Genomic DNA, 9123 nt, shown 5'->3' on the forward strand with positions numbered 1-9123 from the left:
AATGCTTTACAGAGGCAAGAAAAAGAAGTCAGTCTTGGCCACCCAGGTTATTCTTCTGAAAATTAAAACTGAAAAGTGCTCTTCCAATAGGCAAGGTTATGTAAAACAATGAATGGCTCAAGTTGATGTGAAAAGATCAGTTTCTTGGAGCTTCTCCTTCTGTGTTTGAGAACAATGAGGGAGTCTTGTCCTCCTTTCCTTCCCTAAGGCAGTCTCCTCACTGCTCAGAAAGCCCTGGGGAGCTCATTAGACCACATGGTGGCCACACCCAAGAGGGCCCTTCGGGAGGTCCGGGTGGGGAAGGGAATGGGAATCCTGCTGCTGCCCTCCTGGGACCACATGTGGAGCACCGCTGCCCTGGGCCTTGTGTGATCAGAGGCCGTATCCCTTTCTGGGAGGTTTTATTGATAGGTCATAGGCTCTTGGGTGACTCAGGTCTCAGGGTTGTCAATCACTGTGTTTTGGGCTATGTTTGTCTTGTGCTAGGCCTGGCTTTGGGCAGGCCGTGTATGTGCAGGGTGCAGAGGTGAATCGGAAATGTGGCCCTGTCCAAGGGATGGTCACCTATGAAGGGAATACCAGGCAGAGGTAAATACAAGCTACAGGGTCAGGAGATGGAAAGAGAGGTCTCACTGGGCTTGCTTGAAGGCAGCTGTGAGAGAGCTTTGGCTGCCAGTCTATACACAAACAGCCTGCTGAGTCCAACCTGGGCACCAAGCAGAGGGTGGTAGAAAAAACAGGAGGTTTAGAGTCAGACTAGCACCCCCCATTCCTAGCCTTGTGCCACCTCGACAAGTTACATCACCTCTCTGAGCCTCTGCTCGTTCATCTGCAACAATACCTACCTCCCCGGGTGACGGTGAATGGTGGAGGTAAGGAATTGTCAAAAGCCCAGAAGAGACAGGCTTACAGAATAAGGACTTGATAAATGGAAGCTTCCACCACTAGAGACCTTGGATCTCTGAAGCAGACAGTGTGGGGAAGGGATCCTGTATTTACCACAACAGGATTGCTGAGTGCTTTAAATGAGCTTATGTATGGAAAGCATGTAGTAGGGGCTTACTGAATGCTCATACACATCATTTCGAATCCCCAGACTGGGCGGTATAACATCATGAAAAGGGTCTGGACAGAAGCCAGACCCCCTTGGGCATGGTTCCTGGCTTTACTGGCTGAGAGTGGCCCTTGGCACATTATAAAGCCTCTTTGTGCTTTGGTTTCCTCATCTGTGAATTGGAAACTACTATTCGTACCTACCCAGTGATTGTTGTCTGTTAGGTGGTCGGAACCTAGTGACCATCCATAAATGTGACTGTTGTCCCCACCATGCAGCCTGCTTAATCCAGGGCCAGGGGCCTGAGGGTCACTAGAACGACTTTGCCTTTTCCCAACATGAATGGGGGAGAGAAATGAGGCAGCAACTGACTAGAGCACCCAGAGGGCTCCCCTGTCCTTGGTACCACCCCAAGTTTGCCCTCTCTGCTGGTTTCCTAGCCTTAGCAATGCACTCAGGTCTCATTCTTAGAATGGATCACAGCTGCCCCATTGCTCTTGAACGATGGGTCTGGACCTCCTCGGCAGCCACCTGAAGCCATCTGAGGAAATCTTGCACCTCAGTTAGTTTAGACTCCTGCCCTCCCTTGCTCTTGAGACTTAAGATTGAAGTTAGGTAAATTATGTCAAATTAGGTAAAGTTTTAACTGCCTGTCTATTCCTCACGAGGAACTGGGGGGCAGAGCAGAGTGTCCTGGCTGATGTCGGTGTGTGCTGAGGTCCCCAGACACTGCCACGTTGCCGTGTGGGGGTAACATCACTTCCTCTCTAGGGCTGCGTCCTCCACCCCAAGCACTAAAGGCGACGAGATCCATGATGCTCTTTGGCACAAGAGAGGAGGTAATAAGGATGTGTGACTGTCCCGAGGCCACTGTGAAGAGGGGGTCAGTCCTCTGTGGTGCCAGCTGCTCTCCCCCAGAGCAATGAGCACGATCACCTGAGCCCTGAAGCACTGGAATTTCTTTTTAGTGGCCTCTGGGGAAAAAAGCCCAAGTTGGATTTAAGCAGGAGAGAAAATAATGGACAAATAGGACAGTTGAGGGGGACAAGCAGTTCTTGTATTTCTATCATGGGCCTGGCACTTTTCACGTTTACTCATTTAATGCATGAAGGACCCTTTGAGATGGAATTCCCACTGGATGGCAGCCAACACTTGGTATCCCCATTTTTGCAGAGGGGGAAGTTGAGGCTCAGGGGTTTGCTGAGAAGGGCAGAGCTGGCCTATGAATCCAGTTCTGCTATGTCCCGCCGCCCCTACTGAGCACTCCAGCCACCTCCCAGGAACAGGGTAGACTGCCTGAAGCTCTGAGGGGATGGACCTGCCCAGGCACTCGTGTCCTTTCTAAGGGAGGTTCTGACTCCTGGTGAGTGGAATGGCTCCCTTTGTAGAGAGACTCCTTTGGATGCTGATGTGAGCTATAGGTCTAGGGAGCAGTTAGGGAAAGATGTGGACTTTGGACTCAGGCCCCAAGTTTACATCTTAGTTCTTTGGTAGCTGTGCATACTGGGGCAAATTACTCAGTCTCTCTAAGCTGCAGTGCCTGCTCTGTGAAGGCGTTCCTAAGACCTGTCATGCTGGATGACCTTGAGAATAGCACCAGGCAATGTACGTAAGCACCTTGCATATGGTGTTAATGCAGCCAGCATTTGCCCTAATGAAAATGGTGGGCACACCAAGGGTAAGAAATGGCTCTGAGTTCTGACCCCTTGACCTCTGTGACCTTTGGGCCTAACCTGCCTCAGAGAGGAGCAGACAAGGCCAGGTGAGGTGAGGAGCTGGTGGTGCTGCATGTGGCTAGGCTGCCCTAGGACAGGGCAAGCCAAGGGGCAGCTCCAAAGTGACCCGGCTGTCACAGGCATGGCTCAGAGGCGTGAAGCTTGAAACCAGCCTCCAGACTTGGCAGGGAGTGGGGAAAGCACTGGTCACTCAAGCAAATCTCAGAGTTTCCTCTCCTTCTGGCCTTCCCTAAGCTGTGGGCGAAGGCTTTAAGACAGGAGGTGGCTGAGACAAAATCCCTCCCTTAGCTCAGCCCTGCAGTCCCTCAGAGGCTCAGGCTCATCTTGGAAGGGGCCCCTCAGGGACAGAAGAGACCAGCTAAGGCCAGGGAACAGTGTGCAGGCAGCAGAGGCCCCTAGGAGGCCCTGAGCTCCCACCGAGGCCATGTGCTAGCAACTCCTGGGGATTTGGAAGCCCTTCTGGGCCTGGCCATCTGGGCTGTGCTCATGTCCTCTCTAGGTACAGCCTTGAAGGAGGGCCATGTAGAGAATGGAGGTCACGAGGAAGAGCTCTTCCCCACTTTCACATGATGTGGTCCAGAGGGGTCTGTTTCCCTTTCTACCAAGAAAGGCAGGTGTCTGTCAGGTGCTGGGAAGAAAGCTATTCCTGGTTGATTGGCTCTTCGGATGCTCTTGCTGTCAGAATCCCAAACACTCTGATTCCACTCTCAAGCTCTGTGAGGCTGACTGACACAGTCTCCGAAGGGAATTCACTTGAACCAAACAGTCTTCAGTCTTCTACTTGACAGCTGAGGTCAGCTGAGAACCTGCTCTGCTTCCATCTTGACTCAGGGGGCTATGTATTACACATGCAGCCCCCTCCAAGGAATGTTTTAGAATGATATTGATGACTTACGGTGGGGGTGACACATCAGCAGTGCTTCAAGTGCCCCACTTCTAGGTCTTGATGCATGTACCTTGACCTTGTCCTCCCCCTCCATCCACCCTCACCAGCTTGAGTCATGGAACCCCTGGGAACCAAGTCAAAACTAAGAGGTGTTTTGGGTTTTCCCAACTAACTAAATGAAACATAACATTGAGTTGTAGAGCCATGGATTGGCTGGATTTGGTGAAATATGGTTTAAACCATCAAATGGCAATAAAACCAAGACCCATGGTAGCCTGTTGGGAAGTACCAGCACTGTGTTTCTCCATGAGGGCTGTCTTCTCTTACCGTCCTCTGTGTCTCTGTAGTAACCCTAGGCAGATGAAATGAAATCCCAGGAGACAACGAAGAAGATGGCCCAGCCTTGGCTCTGCTGCTGGTCGGTTTCTGTACTGAGATTTCTGGCATAGGCTGGAGGGATAGGGCTATTTCCAGCCACGGGGCTTCCCCATTCTGCAAGTGTCTCTAGGGCTTCTTTAGGGTCAGGAGCAAAGAAGTACAAAAACACAAGACACTTGCTTGTGAAAAGACATTGGGATGAGCGCATACTTTTTCTGAGGACTTGTGGCCCTCTCTGGTCTTCCCCGTCTCCTCCACATACCTCTGTCTCCCTGGTTTCCAGGTCATCCAAGCCCCTCTGTTACCAGGACCCAGCATTCCACCACTCCCCTAGTTCTTCCCAGTAGGCACAGTTGCTCCCATCCCAACAAGCTTCTGGTGACCAGAGAGCAGGCACAATTGTTCTCCCCCCAAAGACCCAGGGGCAGACACACGCTGGACTCAGGTCACCCGGAGATGTCTATTTATAAACCATCCTGATAAGCACAATCTGCCTTGCTCAGCTCAGCTCAGGCCACACTCCACAGCAAAGCTAACCCTCCCAGTCGTGAACTGAACACTTCCTGTACCAGCCAGACGAGAAAAACCGGCCCAGGGAAGAGGCATGGGGCTCCAGAGCCAGCCACTGGTCCATCTCACAGGCTGTGTTAACTGCCAGAACTCTCACTGCGCGCGTGTGTGTGTGTGTGTGTGTGTGTGTGTGTGTGTGTACCTAATTGACTCATCTCAAGGAGAGCTGTCGTACAGTACTTTCTCTGTAAAGGGTTGAATAATAAATGTTTTTGTTTTTGCCAGTCATATGGCCTGGGCTGCTGTAGCCATAGACAATATGTAATGAACAAGTGTGGCTGTGTGCCAATAAAACTTTATTTACAAAACAGGCACTCAGCCCACAGCCATGGTTTACCAACCACTGTTGTAAAGGGAACTCAAATACTGGAAAATTAGACCTCATTTAACACAAACATTTATTTAATCTACACTCCAGGATCCCTATACTTGTGGGTTTTAAAAATATTACCTCAAATAGAGTTTATTAGAATGGGACTATATGTGTTGAAAGAAATGGTCCATAATTTAGTTTTTAAGAAAATAACCTTTATTTTCTAGAGCAATTTTAGGTTCACAGCAAAATTGAGCGATTGAGTGAAAGACACAGAAATTTCCCACATACTCCCTATTTCTGACATGCATGGCCACCTCTATTATCAACATCTGTGGGGGTGTTTTAAAGTCCCTAAATAATAATTTTTAAAGGCTGTCTAGCTTTCTACCTAGATTCAATATTGTTCTTCTCAATGATCAATTCTTCTCTATGAGAAAAAATAAAGATACGATTTTAGATTTGGCCAAGCCTGCCCTGCGGGAGTCTGGTTGGGGACCCTAAGAGTATGGGGGGAACACGCAGCCCGGGGGGGGGGCTCTGTGTTGAGGACACTCATGCTCTTAGTGTCCATGGGCCAGAATGTCCCAATGACCAATTACCCTCTTTGTTACAGCTGGTCAGATCCTGCCGGGCCCAGCACTGGGGGACACAAGATAGCCAGCCTCCTGCCATAGAACATGTGATCTTGGGGTCGCCCACATTTGGCAACACAGCAACCTGGGCACATCCACAGGCTGGTGACCACTCGGCATGTGGGAGCAGAGTGCCCTGACAGATGCACATAAGGACCAAGTCACACATGTCTACACCACATATTCTGTCCGACGTACCCCTCATGGTCCACACAGCAGTCCCACGCCCACAGCACACCCAGCACACTGAGCAACAGCCCCCAGTATGCCTCTTGTCACTCACACTGTCCTGCATAGCACCCTGGCCCAGAACTCCATCCCCAACCCTGCTGGCCCAGAGTGAAGGTCCCTGCCGCAAGGGGAGCTTGTGCCTTCCTGCCTACGCCAAGAAACCGAAGTCTGCACCCTACCTTTCGCTCTCCTTGTCTCCTGCTGCTTGATCTTCAGGCCTCCACAGGAATGGAGGAGACTCTTCCAGCAGCCCAGCTCTCCCCAGCAGCCCAAACTTCTTCCCTTGTTCGCTGGGCTGCCCAAAGATGAGAGGGGGAATGGATTCAAGACCCAAACCTCTTCTTCACAAACCTGCCCACCTGAGGAAAATCAGTGAGCAGAAGCTGGCCAGACACTGGAAGTTCGGGCAGCGTACCTAAACAGAGACCCAGCCGGGGAAACCAAATGGTGTTCTTGGTGGGGAAGAGGCAAACAGTGCTACTGGAACACCCGCGTGGTGTCAAGTAACAGTCAGATTAAACAAACAGCCTCAGCAGCTATTTTTACATCCAGAACGGCCGAGGGAGCGGGTAATAGATAACTTGGGGAGTGCGAAATTGCTTGCTGCTTAGCTGGACCCTAAGCACGATTCCAACTTCAATCCAGAACCATTTCTAAAGCTATTCCAGCACCTATATTCAAATAAAAATATCCCAAGGTGCAAAGGAAAACATTTGTTTAGGGAAACAGTAAAAACATGATAGTGTGTGCCTGGGAGCCAGCGCCCAGGGGCCTGCTGATGTCCCGGGCAGAAATAGCCCCTTTCATCATCGGCTCAGAGGCCCGCAGGCTGCATTCCTCGAGTAAGGAGCCTACTCTGCTGTGCTTGTGGAGCAAAATAACATGCCCAGCTGCAGGCTGGGGAAAAGCCAGGCTGGGGTTTCAGGGTGAGGGTTGCAGAAGGAGACGAAATAATCAGGGAGGAGGCAAGGTAAGTGCCCACTTGGTGAGCCTGACCATCCAAGGCCCAAGTCCCAGGAGACATTTCCCACTCTGCCAGGTGAGAGCTCCCCTCTTCGTCTCTGGGAGGGGCTGGCCCAATGGTCATTTGTCTTGGCCTGGGGTGACCTGCTCCCCAAACTGCCTGCAGACCCCCAGACATTCTCCAACCCCTATGCCTTTGCTCATGTGGTGCCAGCTCCTGGGTGACCTCACCCTTCCCAAGTTGGCCCCATGAGAGTCCACTCACTGCCAGAATTTAAAGCCAGAGCTTTTTTTTCTTTCTTTCCAAGAGCCTTTCTCACACTCTTTGTCCCACAGCCTGGGAAAGCTGAGGTGTCTAGTTCCTGCCGGGAGCCCTGCTCTGTGTGGTCCTCAAAACCCAGGGAAGTCTGCATCGCACTGTATCTCTGTATCTATTTTCTGTCTACCCCTCCTGCCCCCATGGGTTCCTCATGACAAGCAACCTCTGTCCCAGCCCTTACTCAGGGCCTGGCACCACTTCCAGCCTTGAACCCGCTGCTGGCCAGGGTCACAGGGACCAGAGTCTATGCATTTCAGTTAGAATCAGGTCAGAAAGAGGAGCTAGCTCCTAGTTGCCCCACAGATGGAGGGGTCAGGTCCCAACCAGCAGGAGTATCCAGCCCCGGCTTCTCCTCGGAGCCTCGTGCCTTGCCGTTTGCCCTGAGAACGTCGGACCTGGCTGTGGGGACACCTGCTCACTGATCACTACTCAGAGATGGTTTGAGGGGGGCCCAAAGTGAACCCTTTGATTTTACCCTCTTTACCCACCTCCCCTGCTTGTCAAAACTAATGCTAGCTAACCTGGCCGATGAAAAGAATCAGCTTGAGACATGAGTCAGCACTTAAAAAACAAAACAAAGCATAGCATTTGGAGCCTTGGCCCCTGTACTTTTTAACTATTTGACACCAGCCAAATCACTTAACCTCTCTGTGCCTCAGTTTACTCATTTCTGAGATGGATGATTGCCTATGCTCTGTGGGGTTGAAAAGCAGAGTTCATGTACATGGATATGCTTGTATATTGCAAAGCTTCTCTAATGTCAGTCATTTGCTATTTTTTTTTCTTGATTTTTGCCACATCTTCAACCACCTGTACCATTCATTGCTTACTTACTAATTTTCCTTAAAGAGATCTTTTAAAAATAGAGCTTTATGACAAACAACAATACCTGTGAAATCGTGGATTTGATGTTTTAGTTAATTTTTTTCCCGTTTACACATGGAAACAAATTTATAGCCAGTTCAAAATGTTACTCGCGTTTGACTCAGTCATTTTGTCCCAGAAAGGTTGCATCATTAAATCTCATTTCTACGGAGGAGTTTGCTTTGGGGCACAAGTAACGTGAGTTGAACCGGTTCAGCAGGGCCCCTGATTTTCCTGATCTGCTTTCCTCCCAACCCTCAGTGCATTTCTTCCCAGCTTACTTTTAACTCTTCGCAGGTGGAGAACATGACTTCATGCCTGGTTTAGGATCCTAGAAGCAGTGAGCTTTGCTGTGCAGCAGGAGCTGATGGAGAAAAGAAAACCGTGAGGATGACCCAGGGAGACTTCAGGGGCGGGGCAGCGGCCAGCAGCTTTGTCAACCACGTCAGCAGGAGCGGTGGGAGAGAACAATAAAACACAGTAGACAAGGCAAGAGCCTGTCCTGGGAGCGGGAACCCTCAGAGAGGGGCTGGGGCCCCATGCAACTAGCCTGACCACAGCTGACTGCTGCGGAAGCCATTTTCTCCCAGAATGGGCCTCCTTCTGCCCCGTGCCATGGACCCCACCTCTGGTTTGGTCGTGATGGGCACACTAGCACTTACCACCCCAACACCAAGCACAGCCTGAGAATTCAGCCCAAGCTCTAGACCAGGAACTCAGGGTATGCATGAGCCGGAGTTGGCATCTTTCCAGGGGACGGGCCCAGGCAAAGTGACCACTCTCTTCCAGTCCAGGAGCCATGAGCTGCGTGGAAAGAATGTGAATGAAGACACAATTCTAAATGTAGAATCACGGACGCTATGTGAGCTGGCTCTCTAATCGTCCAGAAAAACAAGACCCGCTTGTACATTCTGCAAGAGCGTAAATAAAGCTGTCCTCAGACGGCAGGCTACAGCGTCCCAGCCTCGCAGTGACATCGCTGGCCCCAGCTCCCCGCAAAACTCATGGAACATTGTGGGAGCTGCCCACCTGTCTGTGTGGGTGAAAATAGCCCGGCTCTTGCCTGGACGTGCATGATGCTTGCTAACTTAATTTTGCAGCAAATTTATGCTGTTCTGCATCTGTATTAGATAGAAAAGTTCAAAAGCTGGTAATGAGGGCAATGTGGAGTGGG

The 9123-nt window shown here is 50.8% G+C and overlaps 1 protein-coding gene across 5 annotated transcripts in view; it reads right to left on the minus strand.

Moving 5' to 3' along the window:
- CUNH10orf71 (chromosome unknown C10orf71 homolog) overlaps positions 1 to 8684 on the minus strand; it is a 31345-nt gene extending 22661 nt beyond the window's left edge. The window contains exons 1-3 of one of the 5 annotated variants that reach the window (XM_019655041.1): positions 8612 to 8684; positions 8231 to 8313; positions 5983 to 6098 (exon numbers count right to left, since the gene is read on the minus strand). The gene's annotated coding sequence lies outside the window, so the exon portion shown is untranslated. Of the gene's footprint in view, positions 1 to 5982; positions 6533 to 8230; positions 8317 to 8611 lie in introns of those variants that run through there. The other 4 variants (XR_002125400.1, XM_019655044.1, XM_019655043.1 and 1 more) reach the window with 4 other exon arrangements.
- Positions 8685 to 9123: the final 439 nt, after the last annotated feature.

This window comes from Hipposideros armiger, unplaced genomic scaffold (genome assembly GCF_001890085.2).
Source record: "Hipposideros armiger isolate ML-2016 unplaced genomic scaffold, ASM189008v1 scaffold_235, whole genome shotgun sequence".
In the NCBI taxonomy this organism is placed as follows: domain Eukaryota; kingdom Metazoa; phylum Chordata; class Mammalia; order Chiroptera; family Hipposideridae; genus Hipposideros; species Hipposideros armiger.